We start from the raw sequence: 16,258 nt of genomic DNA, 5'->3' as shown, positions 1-16,258 counted from the left end.
GTCTTGTAATTTTGGAGTCTGAATCACTGGACTAACCCAGCCACTCCAATCAGCATATTTTTATGGTAACACTTGCATATGTGTATGTTTGTGAAACAGCCTCTGTGTGGCAGGGTTTATTTCAAGACTAGCAGTATCATATACTCCTCCAGTTAAACATTTTCCCTCCTTTCCCTGTCAGCCTAACAGTCATACTGTGTATTACATATAGTCAATGCTGCAACTTAATTTTTTTTATTTTTCTACAGTGGTTAGGAAAACTTCATGGGGCAATAAACTCAAAATGTAATTTTCTATAAAATGTTTCACAATTTTCCCTGCATGTTGTTTTTCTATTGTCGTTGGAAAGGCCAGAGTCAATCATTCATTTTTGTAAATTGTGTCCCTGCAACAATTTGCACAATGATTGCTTGATCAGTGCAGGGCTCCTTTATATATCTGTTCCTAACTGACCCTGGAAAAGGGGTAAAGTTAAACGTGCTGAACAAGCCATTCAATAGGTATTATCTGGAACTGCAAAACACTAAAAAACATATTACTCAGTAGTGGTTGTTTGGATCTAACACTGCTTGCTGCAGGCGGTCTGCAGATAAAAAGGAGGATTGTAGTGGAGATGCAAAGTCAGGGAGTGTCCTGTACTCTATGGGCTCAATTTATCAGGCTATTATATACGCCCCAGCTTGCCTCTGGCGGGAAGCAATCCGCTTCTGGTATTCAGCATTGCACGCAAGCACAAGAGGCTAGGAATCAGCGGTCTGATGACCGCTGCTTCATAAATACTGACTGCAGGTTCTCTTATGAGAACCTGCAGTTGTAGGGTGGCGAACGGCTTGCTAAATCGAGCCCTATAAGGCACAGTAATCGAGTAAAGAAATATGGAGACAGATTGTGATGAAGAAATAAAGAAATGTGTATTGCTAAAATGTTGCCAGTCTTTACAAGCTACACATATATGTGCCTTCTTTCTCTACAGTGGCTTAATTTTTTTTTAAGGTTAATTAACATTTAATTTTATTACCTTAGGAGTCACAGTCTCAGAGACAGTCCCACCTTCCTCTGAACAGACAAGCAAAGGATATGCCAACAAAAGCCGAGGACACTGGGTGACTTTGATTTCCCCAATATGCACTGCTGGAATTACATTTGGTTCAAGAAAACTGTTCTATGCTAAGTCTATTATGCTATTTTATGCAGAAACTAAAGACAAAAGAATGCAGTTGGTCTTTTTTTTTTTAAACACTCGCTTTATCTTTTTAGTCGCGCAACTTATCAGCCTTTCAGACTTTTCTAATTGAAATTACAATTGTCCTTAAAGGGACAGTCTACACTAAAATTGTTATTGTTTAAAAAGATAGATAATGCCTTTACTACCCATTCCTCAGTTTTGCACAACCAATATTATATTGTGATATTAATATACTTTATAACATTTAAGTCTCTAAATTTTTACCTGTTTCTAAGCCACTACAGACAGCCTCTTATCACATGTTTTTTTATTTGCTTTTCACAACAGGGGACTGCTAGTTCATGTGGGCCATATAGATAACATTGTGTTCACGCCAGAGGAGTTATTTAAGATTTAGCACAAGACACTACTAAATGTAAGTCAATAGATAATAAATAAAAAGTCATGTGATCAGGGGGCTGTCAGAAGATGCTTAGATACAAGGTAATCACAGAGGTAAAAAGTATATTAATATAACTGTGTTGGTTATGCAAAATTGGGGAATGGGTGATAAAGGGATTATCTATCTTTTAAAACAATAGAAATTCTATTGTAGACTGTCCCTTTAAGATTTTTTTTTTCTTTTAAGAAATGCAGTTTTCTATAGTATACACACATCAAACCATCCAATTTGATATCTCACTGAATAGGAAAAGACTATTACTGAACTCTTTTAACAGATGCTTTAATAAAAAAATGATAACAACAAATATCTTCAGTTTCATATACTGAATCACTTGGTGAAGGGCTTCAAAAGGCTTTCAATCTCAATTAGTAGATACTATCTGAATGTATGTATAATATAATTTGACAGATGTATAATATAATGTGACAGAACTGCTGATTGTTCCAATTTCCACTTTAAAATGGGAACTTACCCATGCAAGAGTAATGTGATGCCATCAGCATAACTGAAACCTGGTGGGATGTTACACAGAGGCTGCACTCTGTGTAGGATAGGGTAAGAAGATGACTTTGCATTTTTAGTTGAGCATGATTTAAAATCTAAGGTAAGGGAAGATATTAATGATTAATAATGGGAAATTAGTGTAGAGATATTGTGAAATATAAATTGGGGATACAAATAGAAAATAATGTTATGAATATGCAACAAGCCCCCCCCCCAACACATTAGTGACATGGAACGAACCCCAACTGCTATTTCCAATAGAAGCTACAATCATTTCTGTGATGTAATTATGATGTATTTTAATCATCTAAAAACCATTAGAAACCTTATAACTAGTATTTCAGCTAATTTCAGCTATTTCAGAAGTTTTTTTAGCATAATGCACTATTACTACATATCACTAGTACAAGGACATTGTGAACCAATTTGTTTCATGATTCATACAATTTTATAACAACTTTCCAATTTACTTCTGATATTAAATGTGCTTCATTCTCTTGGTATCCTTTGCTGAAGGAGCAAGCAGCGCAGTACTTGGAGCTAGCTGTACGTATCAGGTGAGCCAATGGACAAGAGGCATATATGTGCAGTCACTTATCACCAGTTAGCTCCCCAGTAGTGCATTGCTGCTCCAGTCCCAAAAGCAGGATGCAATTGTTCTTCCAGGGCCATGTGCAAAAACAGAAAGAATAGGGGGGAAATGACAGATAGGAGCAAGAATTATAGCATTTTCTTTCATGGATGCTGAGACTCAACAAGATCATCACAGGTAGGATTACACTCCCAGTCCTCTAGGAAGCAAAAACACCCCATACATACTAGAGCTTGAACTCTCTCACTCTCCCAGAATCCTTCAGTCAAACTTTTACTTACTTGATGGAGTGAGGTGAAAATGTTGAAGTGCTGATCACCAAGATATAGAAAGGGATTCTCTACCTACTTCAAACAGACCCTATTTCCTCCTCAGAGAGCCTACACAGAGGACAGAGGAGTATAAAGGAGTTTTCAGCCAAGGCAGTGAAAGTCTAACATTGCAAAGATGTCACAGCCCTTCCCCAGGTGAAATGTGAATTTATCCCCCAATCTCCTGGACCTGATGGTGTCCCATGCATGCACTGCCTTGCATGGGGCTAGTCTACTGCATTATATTATTCTGGAACTGAAGGAAGAGCAAAGTAGACACAGTAGTTGACAGGTAAGTACAAATGTATGTCATAACCCACTGGCTATTCACATGAACATCTACACGATCCACATATAGGGACCTATAATTACACACCACATAACTTTAATTACAGTTTGGGCAAATTAATTCTTACCCTTGCACTATTAATTTTATTTTTTTACAACTCTCACACTGTGGATCAGTATTAGCACTGGTATGCTGGGGTTAACATTTTTGCGTGCTTTTAGTGCGCCTTCTGGTTTCTCCTTCATACCTGAAGTTCTGTAGCCATTTTCAACAGAGCCAGTGGAGGTGGTAAGCTTGCTCGGTCTTACCAGATCTTGATTTTTTCTCTTTATGCTCCAAATTAAGTTACTTGCTTACAGTGTTATTCACTTATTAAAGGGGCTGCAACATTTTATGTACAGTTTACCTCACTGTATTCCCTTATCTATATCGCTGACCTATCATTCCTAGTTGCTTATTCTGTGCCCATTTACTGTTAATCTGTATTTGTAATTTTCTGATATACCAGCAGTGTTTCCTTCCTGTAAACCTTATATTCAAATATGGAGCAAATGGGTTCAGCTCAGGTCTATGGACTGTCTGCTCACCTTTTGGAGGGATAATCTACTGTCCATCTTACCCTTCCAACCCCTGTTTACTCTAACAGGGATAATTCGGTGTGTGTCCCTGCTCAGTTTTGCACTTCTTGTGCTGGAGTCATCGCCAATCCTAGTCAAAGTACTCCACGCATTATCTTATTCCAGACTTTGCAGGGGTCTGCATTGCACAAAACTGCAACCCCAGGAATTACCAACTGAAATGTCTACAAAATTTAAGGAGTAAATTCACCTCAGCCATTTCTGAATTAATGTCTGTTAAGCTTAATTCAGCTGCCAAAACACAGATGCATGCATGGATCAAGCAGTTATCATTCTCAGACTTTTAGGTTCCTCTGAGATCTTTCATAAAGACAACCCTCTTTATTTACAAAAATAGCAAAGGAGAGCAGAAGCATTATTGGGCACACTTTAAAGGGTGGTAATTAAACAATATGTGGTGGAGTACGATATGATGAAAATAAATTAAAACATAACAAGGCTTTTGATAAAGCTGATGCGAAACGTGCGTCAGGCGTTCGCACTGCTTCTCTCTTCCTAGAATAATTTTGTTGGCCTTCATTGGCAATTTTTTGTAGGGTCTTTAAACACTGGTATATATAGCTTTGGTGAGTAAACCCTCTGGGGACACTCTATTATATATTGATACGTATCGGCTAAGGATCCTTTTCACTGTACTATATATAGCTATCCATACTAATTGATTAACGGTCAGTGTAAAACAGATCCTACATCATAATAGTATCCTATCAGGGTTATCCCTGATTTACCTTGGAGAGGTAGCAGTGCTCTATTTTTCTTGATTTTATATTTAGTAATATCGTTAAAAAAAATTGTGGCATGGTCCACAACCCTATTTTAAATAATACATTAAATGTTATGATCTTCAAATAATCAGTGCCTTTTTAATGTGACATTTCGGGGAATGTATCTCCTTCCTCAGACTTGTGCTTACTTTGTAAGGATATACAGATGCAGAGGTGGAACTACTCTTGGTGCACCAGGTGTAGTGGCACCAGGGCCCCAAGTGCTAGGGGGGGCCCATAGCAGCCAGTCTACATACATAGGCATGGGGTGGGGCAAAATATGTACAATCCTAATGCATGGGAGAATATTCGTATCTGGTTTTCATTTGCAAACGGAATGCAGAATATGGCCGCAGGCAGCCGCATTTGTCTCTTTTCAGAGCCGGATATATCAATGTAAAAGTGCAATACACAAAAATATGTGCAAATCCAGATTTCTTTCATGTAATTAACAAGAGTCCATGAGCTAGTGACGTATGGGATATACATTCCTACCAGGAGGGGCAAAGTTTCCCAAACCTTAAAATGCCTATAAATACACCCCTCACCACACCCCACAAATCAGTTTTACAAAACTTTGCCTCCAAGGGAGGTGGTGAAGTAAGTTTGTGCTAGATTCTACGTTGATATGCGCTCCGCAGCAAGTTGGAGCCCGGTTTTCCTCTCAGCGTGCAGTGAATGTCAGAGGGAATGTGAGGAGAGTATTGCCTATTGAATGCAGTGATCTCCTTCTACGGGGTCTATTTCATAGGTTCTCTGTTATCGGTCGTAGAGATTCATCTCTTACCTCCCTTTTCAGATCGACGATATACTCTTTATATTTACCATTTCCTCTACTGATTCTCGTTTCAGTACTGGTTTGGCTTTCTACAAACATGTAGATGAGTGTCCTGGGGTAAGTTAGTCTTATTTTCTGTGACACTCTAAGCTATGGTTGGGCACTTTATTTATAAAGTTCTAAATATATGTATTCAAACATTTATTTGCCTTGACTCAGAATGTTCAACTTTCCTTATTTCCAGGACAGTCAGTTTCATATTTGGGATTATGCTTTAATTATCATATTTTTCTTACCTCAAAAATTTGTACTTTTCCCTGTGGGCTGTTAGGCTCGCGGGGGGCTGAAAAATGCTTCATTTTATTGCGTCATTCTTGGCGCGGACTTTTTTGGCGCAAAAAATTCATTTCGTTTCCGGCGTCATACGTGTCGCCGGAAGTTGCGTCATTTTTTTGACGTTATTTTGCGCCAAAAATGCGGCGTTCCGGATGTGGCGTCATTTTTGGCGCCAAAAGCATTTAGGCGCCAAATAATGTGGGCGTCTTATTTGGCGCCAAAAAATAATGGGCGTCGTTTTTGTCTCCACATTATTTCAGTCTCATTTTTTTGCTTCTGGTTGCTAGAAGCTTGATGTTTGGCATTTTTTTCCCATCTCTGAAACTGTCTTATAAGGAATTTGATCTATTTTTGCTTTATATGTTGTTTTTTCTCTTACATATTGCCAAGATGTCTCACGTTGCATCTGAGCCAGAAGATACTACAGGAAAACCTCTGCCTGCTGGATCTACCAAAGCTAAGTGTATCTGCTGTAAACTTTTGGTAGCTATTCCTCCAGCTGTTGTTTGTATTAAATGTCATGACAAACTTGTTAATGCAGATAATATTTCCTTTAGTGATGTACCATTGCCTGTTGCAGTTCCCTCAACATCTAAGGTGCAGAATGTTCCTGATAACATAAGAGATTTTGTTTCTGAATCCATAAAGAAGGCTTTGTCTGTTATTTCTCCTTCTAGTAAACGTAAAAAGTCTTTTAAATCTTCTCTCTCTACAGATGAATTTTTAAATGAACACCATCATTCTGATTCTTTGGACTCTTCTGGTTCAGAGGATTCTGTCTCAGAGATTGATGCTGATAAATCTTCATATTTATTTAAGATGGAATTTATTCGCTCTTTACTTAAAGAAGTACTAATTGCTTTAGAAATAGAGGATTCTAGTCCTCTTGATACTAATTCTATACGTTTGGATAAGGTTTTTAAAGCTCCTGCGGTTATTCCAGAAGTCTTTCCTGTTCCTAATGCTATTTCTGCAGTAATTGCTAAGGAATGGGATAGATTGGGTTAATTCATTTACTCCTTCTAAACGTTTTATAAGCAATTATATCCTGTTCCGCCTGACAGATTAGAATTTTGGGACAAAATCCCCTAAAGTTGATGGGGCTATTTCTACCCTTGCTAAACGTACTACCATTCCTACATCAGATGGTACCTCGTTTAAGGATCCTTTAGATAGAAAAATTGAATCTTTTCTAAGAAAAGCTTATCTATGTTCAGGTAATCTTCTTAGACCTGCTATATCATTGGCTGATGTTGCTGCAGCTTCAACTTTTTGGTTGGAAACTCTAGCGCAACAAGTAACAAATCGTGATTCTCATGATATTATTATTCTCTCCAGCATGCTAATAATTTCATCTGTGATGCCATTTTTGATATTATTAGAGTTGATGTTAGATTTATGTCTCTGGCTATCTTAGCCAGAAGAGCTTTATGGCTTAAGACTTGGAATGCTGATATGGCTTCTAAATCAACTCTACTTTCCATTTCTTTCCAGGGAAACAAATTATTTGGTTCTCAGTTGGATTCTATTATTTCAACTGTTACTGTTGGGAAAGGAACTTTTTTACCACAGGATAAAAAGTCTAAAGGTAAAAACAGGGCTAACAATCGTTTTCCGTTCCTTTCGTTTCAACAAAGAACAAAAGCCTGATCCTTCGTCCTCAGGAGCAGTTTCAGTTTGGAAACCATCTCCAGTCTGGAATAAATCCAAGCCTGCTAGAAAGGCAAAGCCTGCTTCTAAGTTCACATGAAGGTACGGCCCTCATTCCAGTTCAGCTGGTAGGGGGCAGGTTACGTTTTTTCAAAGAAATTTGGATCAGTTCTGTTCACAATCTTTGGATTCCAGAACATTGTTTCAGAAGGGTACAGAATTGGTTTCAAGATGAGACCTCCTGCAAAGAGATTTTTTCTTTCCCATGTCCCAGTAAATCCAGTGAAAGCTCAAGCATTTCTGAATTGTGTTTCAGATCTAGAGTTGGCTGGAGTAATTATGCCAAGATCCAGTTCCGGAACAGGGGATGGGGTTTTATTCAAATCTCTTCATTGTACCAAAGAAGGAGAATTCCTTCAGACCAGTTCTGGATCTAAAATTATTGAATCGTTATGTAAGGATACCAACGTTCAAGATGGTAACTGTAAGGACTATATTGCCTTTTGTTCAGTAAGGGAATTAATATGTCCACAATAGATTTACAGGATGCATATCTGCATATTCCGATTCATCCAGATCATTATCAGTTCCTGAGATTCTCTTTTCTAGACAAGCATTACCAATTTGTGGCTCTACCGTTTGGCCTTGCTACAGCTCCAAGAATTTTCACAAAGATTCTCGGTGCCCTTCTGTCTGTAATCAGAGAACAGGGTATTGTGGTATTTCCTTATTTGGACGATATCTTGGTACTTGCTCCGTCTTTACATTTAGCAGAGTCTCATACGAATCGACTTGTGTTGTTTCTTCAAGATCATGGTTGGAGGATCAATTTACCAAAAAGTTCTTTGATTCCTCAAACAAGGGTAACCTTTCTGGGTTTCCAGATAGATTCAGTGTCCATGACTTTGTCTTTAACAGACAAGAGACGTCTAAAATTGATTACAGCCTGTCGAAACCTTCAGTCTCAATCATTCCCTTCGGTAGCCTTATGCATGGAAATTCTAGGTCTTATGACTGCTGCATCGGACGCGATCCCCTTTGCTCGTTTTCACATGCGACCTCTTCAGCTCTGTATGCTGAACCAATGGTGCAGGGATTACACGAAGATATATCAATTAATATCTTTAAAACCGATTGTTCGGCACTCTCTAACGTGGTGGACAGATCACCATCGTTTAATTCAGGGGGCTTCTTTTGTTCTTCCCGACCTGGACTGTAATTTTCAACAGATGCAAGTCTCACAGGTTGGGGAGCTGTGTGGGGATCTCTGACGGCACAAGGAGTTTGGGAATCTCAGGAGGTGAGATTACCGATCAATATCTTGGAACTCCGTGCAGTTTTCAGAGCTCTTCAGTTTTGGCCTCTTCTGAAGAGAGAATCGTTCATTTGTTTTCAGACAGACAATGTCACAACTGTGGCATACATCAATCATCAAGGAGGGACTCACAGTCCTCTGGCTATGAAAGAAGTATCTCGAATTTTGGTTTGGGCGGAATCCAGCTCCTGTCTAATCTCTGCGGTTCATATCCCAGGTGTAGACAATTGGGAAGCGGATTATCTCAGTCGCCAAACGTTGCATCCGGGCGAATGGTCTCTTCACCCAGAGGTATTTCTTCAGATTGTTCAAATGTGGGGGCTCCCAGAGATAGATCTGATGGCCTCTCATCTAAACAAGAAACTTCCCGGTATCTGTCCAGATCCCGGGATCCTCAGGCGGAGGCAGTGGATGCATTATCACTTCCTTGGAAGTATCATCCTGCCTATATCTTTCCGCCTCTAGTTCTTCTTCCAAGAGTAATCTCCAAGATTCTGAGGGAATGCTCGTTTGTTCTGCTAATAGCTCCGGCATGGCCTCACAGGTTTTGGTATGCGGATCTTGTCCGGATGGCATCTTGCCAACCATGGACTCTTCCGTTAAGACCAGACCTTCTGTCTCAAGGTCCTTTTTTCCATCCGGATCTGAAATCCTTAAATTTAAAGGTATGGAGATTGAACGCTTGATTCTTGGTCATAGAGGTTTCTCTGACTCCGTGATTAATACTATGTTACAGGCTCGTAAATCTGTATCTCGAGAGATATATTATAGAGTCTGGAAGACTTATATTTCTTGGTGTCTTTCTCATCATTTTTCTTGGCATTCTTTTAGAATACCGAGAATTTTACAGTTTCTTCAGGATGGTTTAGATAAGGGTTTGTCCGCGAGTTCTTTGAAAGGACAAATCTCCGCTCTTTCTGTTCTTTTTCACAGAAAGATTGCTATTCTTCCTGATATTCATTGTTTTGTACAAGCTTTGGTTCGTATAAAACCTGTCATTAAGTCAATTTCTCCTCCATGGAGTTTGAATTTGGTTTTGGGAGCTCTTCAAGCTCCTCCGTTTGAACCTATGCATTCATTGGACATTAAATTACTTTCTTGGAAAGTTTTGTTTCTTTTGGCCATCTCTTCTGCTAGAAGAGTTTCTGAATTATCTGCTCTTTCGTGTGAGTCTCCTTTTCTGATTTTTCATCAGGATAAGGCGGTGTTGCGAACTTCTTTTGAATTTTTACCTAAAGTTGTGAATTCCAACAACATTAGTAGAGAAATTGTGGTTCCTTCATTATGTCCTAATCCTAAGAATTCTAAGGAGAAATCATTGCATTCTTTGGATGTTGTTAGAGCTTTGAAATATTATGTTGAAGCTACGAAATCTTTCCGTAAGACTTCTAGTCTATTTGTTATCTTTTCCGGTTCTAGGAAAGGCCAGAAAGCTTCTGCCATTTCTTTGGCATCTTGGTTGAAATCTTTAATTCATCTTGCCTATGTTGAGTCGGGTAAAATTCCGCCTCAAAGAATTACAGCTCATTCTACTAGGTCAGTTTCTACTTCCTGGGCGTTTAGGAATGAAGCTTCGGTTGACCAGATCTGCAAAGCAGCAACTTGGTCCTCTTTGCATACTTTTACTAAATTCTACCATTTTGATGTATTTTCTTCTTCTGAAGCAGTTTTTGGTAGAAAAGTTCTTCAGGCAGCGGTTTCAGTTTGAATCTTCTGCTTATGTTTTTGTTAAACTTTATTTTGGGTGTGGATTATTTTCAGCAGGAATTGGCTGTCTTTATTTTATCCCTCCCTCTCTAGTGACTCTTGTGTGGAAAGATCCACATCTTGGGTAGTCATTATCCCATACGTCACTAGCTCATGGACTCTTGTTAATTACATGAAAGAAAACATAATTTATGTAAGAACTTACCTGATAAATTCATTTCTTTCATATTAACAAGAGTCCATGAGGCCCACCCTTTTTTGTGGTGGTTATGATTTTTTTGTATAAAGCACAATTATTCCAATTCCTTATTTTATATGCTTCGCACTTTTTTTCTTATCACCCCACTTCTTGGCTATTCGTTAAACTGATTTGTGGGTGTGGTGAGGGGTGTATTTATAGGCATTTTAAGGTTTGGGAAACTTTGCCCCTCCTGGTAGGAATGTATATCCCATACGTCACTAGCTCATGGACTCTTGTTAATATGAAAGAAATGAATTTATCAGGTAAGTTCTTACATAAATTATGTTTTTTGTGTTCTGCACTATCACACTGAAATATCTGGCGCCAAAAAGAGCTGAATGCCGCTTCCTGCTGACATATTTGGCATTTGTTTTACAAACAAATGCTGAATCCGAATATTCTCCCATGTCTACCTTTTATTAATGCAGGTCGCAGGGCTTGGCTTCATCAAACAGTTTTTAAAGCAGTTCTGTATGCAGCACAGCAAGTAGACCCACTGTGAACTTATCCTACAATTTGCAGACAGATAATGTTCCGCATATTAGGGCAAAGGTGAGAGTTCATGTCTAAGGAGATATAGATATACGTAAGATCATAATACAGAGCAGCATTTATATTGTTACAATTGCTTACTACTGAGTTACTTTTGGAGGGGGTACACCCCGCCACTGATACAGTGGAAAAAGATGTGTCCTTGAATTTCACAATTCAGCATATTCAAGCTCTGTTACAGGAGATCTGCATTGCTTTGGAAGTAGAGGATTCTCCTGCTACAGACAAGCAACTGGCTTTAAAAAAAAAAAAAAAAAAAGACAAATGGTTTTAAGGCAGCCCCCAATCATTTGTTCCGTGCTTGACCCAGTTTCTGATCTAATATCTAAGGAATGGAATAAGCCACCAAGTTCAAAACTTTGTTTCCACTTCCTTCTGCAAATATAGAGATTAGGAAAACTATTCCTAAGGCGGATAGAGCTATATCCACATCTGCTAGGTGGACTATCATTCCTTTAGAGGATAGAACATATTTCAAGGATCCCTTGGACAGAAAGCTTTAAGGCTTTCACAGAGGTCTTTCCATTTTGTGAGCTTTGTTTAGGCCAGCGGTCAATTAAACTTGTGTAGCTGCAGCTACTGCAGTCTGGTGTAACAACCTTTCAGAGCTCATTCCTGGGAAAACCACTGGAGGAGATCCAGGATCACATGACGTTCCTAAGGACCACAGTTTTATATGTGATGCTGTTTTGGCAGGGTGAGCTTTATGGCTCTAGTCTTCGTCTGTAGACATAGTCTATAAATGCATACTATTATCTCGTCCAGGAGGACTGGTTGCAATTATTACCAGAGTAACTGGAGGTAAAAGAGTGTTCCTGCCACAAAATAAAAAAACATAAGGATAAACATAGATCTGCAGTACATTTTCCTTTCTTTTGAAGATTCAAGAATCAAAAAGCTTCTTCCTCTGGTCAGGCTCCGCCAAAACTTCTCAAAAGCCAACCTAGTCTAAAGCCAAACAAACCAAAAAATCCACTACCGCCTCAAAGTCTGAACTAATTTCGTGAAGCTTTTGGTATGGCATTGGTGCCCAGCGTTTATACCAAGGTTCTAGGAGCATTGTTGATTGTGGAACAAGCTCAGGAAATCTCTGTAGTTCCTTACTTAGACAGTATTTTGATCCAAATACATGCAGAAAGAGAAGCTCTGCAAGGAACGAACAACAGCTCAATAGCTTGTTCTATGGTTACCATAGTGTTACCACCTGCGAGCAGCCTCTTTTAGCCCTATTGTGTTTTTTTTTACAGAGGAGAACTTTCCTAAAGAACATCAGTCTGATCCCGCATTACTAGGTCAGTTCAGGCACCCTCTCTTCAACTAGCTATGAGACACACACAAGCGATTTTTCAACTGCTTCACAGTCACTTTTAGAAAATCAATTTTCCAAAGAGCTCTTTATGCCCTCAAACCTGTGTTGTTTTTTTTTATAGGGGACTATGCAACTGTCACAAACTCCAACTCAATCCTCTTCCTTCCATTGCTCAATGCATGGAAGTTGTGGGCCTCATAGTTCCTGCTGCAGATGCAGCCCAATTTGTCAATTTTCATCTTAGGCCCAATTAGAGATAATGCATCAGTTTACTGAGAGTACAAGGTTCTGTTTCAAAAAATTGTGTTAGAATACAAGATAAGACAGTCGTTAACATGGCAGTAGACTCACCAATCCCTTGTTCGAGGAACCTCTTTTCGCCAGCGTGGGTAGTGATCACCACAGACGCCAGCCTGCAAGGTTGAGGTGCAGTTTGGTCGTCTCAGAGAGCCCAGGGAGTTTGGTCTCCTCTGGAAGCGAGATTTCCAACAAAATTTTGGAAATCCCTGCAATCTTCAGGGTTCTTCAAAATATATCAAAACACAGGCAAGAATCCCTTCTTTGATTCCAATCCGGCAATGTCACAGTAGTGGATTACATCAATCACCAAGGTGGAACTAGTAATTCTCTGGTGATGAACAAGGTGTCCCGTGTTATCAGTTAGGCAGAATGTCATCTTTGCAGGATCTCGGCTATTTACATCCTCTTGCTTGAATGATAAGCTGAGCCAGGTCCTGGAGTCAGTTGGATTTCATAGAAGCCCTAACGGTTCCCTAGTTCAACCTAATTTATATTTTTCTTCCATTTATGTTGCTATCCAGGGTAATAACCAGAATCAAACAAGCTCATCAGTCATTCTAATTACTCCAGGGTGGCCTCGCAGAATATGGTTTGTGGATCTGATTAAAATTTCCTTGTTCCCGTCTTGGCAGCTTTGTCTCAGAAAGGACCTTTTCTCAAGAGCCCTTTTTTCATTAGGATTTCAAAACTCTGAATTTGAGGGTGTCACAATTAAATGTGTTGTCCCAGAGATAAAGTCCCTTTATTCAGGCCAGGAATTCTATCACCAGATATATCATAAGGTATGGAAAACCTGTTCAGATTGTTTTTAAGGGTCCTTCAAGCCCCCCCCCCCCATTTGAACCCATGTATGGTTTAGATCTTTAGCCTTTATTCTTGAAGGCTCTTTTTCTCTTGTCCATTTCTTCAGCCAGAGGAGTTTCTGAGTAGTTTTGGCTTTATTGTGCAATCCTCAATTCCTGAGTTTTCATCAGGATAACGCTGTTCTTCGAATTAGCTATTCCTTTTTTCCCAAGGTGGTATCTACGGATACTATCAATCAAGAGATTATGGTTCCTTCTTTATGTCCAATTCCTAAGAATAAGGAGTGACTTCTTCACAACCTGGATGTTTTGAGGACCTTAAATACTATGTTGAAGCAACAAAAGTTTTTAGGCTTTCTTCTCTGTTCATTCATTTTTCTAGACCATGCAAGGGTCATAAAGCTATGGCAGTTACGGTAGCCACTTGACTTAAGGCCTTAATTCATAATGTATACATGGTTTTGGGGAAGACTCTCATTGAGTGCAATACTGCTCATTCTACTAGAGCAGTTGGGCCTTCCATAGACCAGATCTGTAAGACGGCTACTTAGTCTTAGTCCAGGAGCTGGTTTTGGTAGGAAAGTTTTGCGGACTGCAGTGCCTAATCAGTAACATTTCTCCCTAAAAGGGATATTAAACACTTTTTTTCTTTCATGGCTGATAGAAAATCTAGTTTAAAACAACTTTATAATTTACTTTTATTATCTAATTTGCTTTATTCTCTTGGTATCCTTTGTTGATGGAGCCATCTGAACACATCAGGTGAGCCAATGACATCAGTCATATATGTGCAGCCACCAATCAGCAGCTAGCTCCCAGTAGTGAATTGCTGTCCTTAGGTATGCTATTCAATAAAGAATGCCAAGAGAAGGAAGCAAATTAGATAATAGACATCAATTGGAAAAAAATTCAAAATTGTCATGAAAGACATTGTTTGGGTATAAGATCCCACGTGTAATGTCCTGTGGACTCCCACCATCATGAAATAAATTAATTTATCAGGTAAGCATAACATTTGCTTTTTCTCTGTAAGACCAATAAAACTGTTAATCTCTTTGCCTGAGGAGGCATGATTATTAACACAATTAATACATTTTAAAAGTTTAAATATAGTTTTGGTCAATAGAGAATCCAAAGATATGCCTGCAATTGTTAAATGAGTAGGCTGTTCATCTGTATTACTGTCAGTGCACTTGGCAAAGTTTTTGCATTATAACACCAAGGAATAAAAGAAAATCTGTATAGGCTGAACTCAGTAGAGTTTTTGTTTTCTGCAATCTTATATTCATGACAGTGTTTCCATTTGGCATTATTCGTCATTTTGGAACTATGTATTTATTTTTCATAAAGTCATAATTATGTTATATTGTTTACTCTTTATTCTGAGCTTTCATGGAGAAAGCAGTTTATATCAGTTCCCAGCTTCTGTGACTTAATTCTTACTGCAGTTTTCCTGTAGCAGCAACTGAAGGTTTTCTACTGGCGACTTAAATGCACTATACTGTGGTGGGATGGCCATGTACTGACTTATCACTTGACTCATATGATTCTCCATTGTTTGACTCTGGTGTGTCTAGTGTGCTTTTGTTTCTCTTCATAGCTCTTCTTTTTTATTGGATCTTTTTTTTCCTGGCTACTTATACTCTGCTCTTTAATAGCTTAATCATATGATTGTTTTATAATAGTGGAACTAAAGGGACAATACACAATGGCCTGGATTACAAGTAGAGCACAATTGTTTTTGTGAGTATCACAAACGATTGTTACCGCTTGAACCGGTATTACAAGATGAGCGTAAAAAAAAATATTGCAAGCTTGTGATACCTAATGCTGCCTATACTTTCTATGATGACCTCAAAGTAGAAATATGCTTTTATGTTACAAGTTCATTGTACTTATGCAGTAATAACACTGGAATTGTTAACCAAAGTGAAAAGCTCTGGTAAAGTCATTGTGATTTCATAAAACTTTCCTCTTAGGTTTTATTTTCACACTTTTTCAAGACTTTTGCATTTGTGCATAGACAAAAAACACTGATGCCATTTTAGACTTATTTAATATTCAATGGTCTAGATTTTTTTGCAATAAACAAAATTAGAAAAAAAATCACCTGTTTTGTAAGGGATAGACCTGCTGTATGGCTAATCTATTATTAATTTGCATTTGTTTAAAATGAAACTGAAGGTGTCTGGTAACTTCATAATGGGAAACGTGGGTTTCTTTCTACTCTGGTAACTTTACTTTCAATTTTTAATACAACTGCACAGAAGTTCATGGTATACTTGCTCACAGCAACGCAATTAATGCTAGAAATCTTGAGCAAAATACCTCTTCACTTGTAGACTAGGCCTACCTGCACTAAATAACAGCTATATATACCTTGTTGCTATAAACACTGGTACCTATATTATATAGGTACCCATGTTACTGCCCAGTAACCATAATCACAGTCTCCCACAAACACAGTAAAATACAATGTTGCCCTCAACTGGCAAATAGGTAGTGATTATACATTCTCCAAACTGCTATTAACCCTAA

The 16,258-nt window shown here is 38.6% G+C and overlaps 1 long non-coding RNA gene across 1 annotated transcript in view; it reads left to right on the top strand.

The window, feature by feature from the left end:
* The window catches only part of LOC128651837 (uncharacterized), a 36,157-nt gene extending 34,420 nt beyond the window's left edge, over positions 1–1,737 (top strand). Inside the window, exon 3 of the long non-coding RNA XR_008401194.1 lies at positions 1,024–1,737. This is a non-coding gene — a long non-coding RNA (uncharacterized LOC128651837). The remainder of the gene's footprint in view (positions 1–1,023) is intronic.
* The last annotated feature ends 14,521 nt before the right edge of the window (positions 1,738–16,258 follow it).

Source organism: Bombina bombina, chromosome 3 (assembly GCF_027579735.1).
Source record: "Bombina bombina isolate aBomBom1 chromosome 3, aBomBom1.pri, whole genome shotgun sequence".
NCBI lineage: Eukaryota > Metazoa > Chordata > Amphibia > Anura > Bombinatoridae > Bombina > Bombina bombina.
Note: the sequence above shows the minus strand (reverse complement) of the source record. Positions and strands in the feature narration are given on the sequence as shown.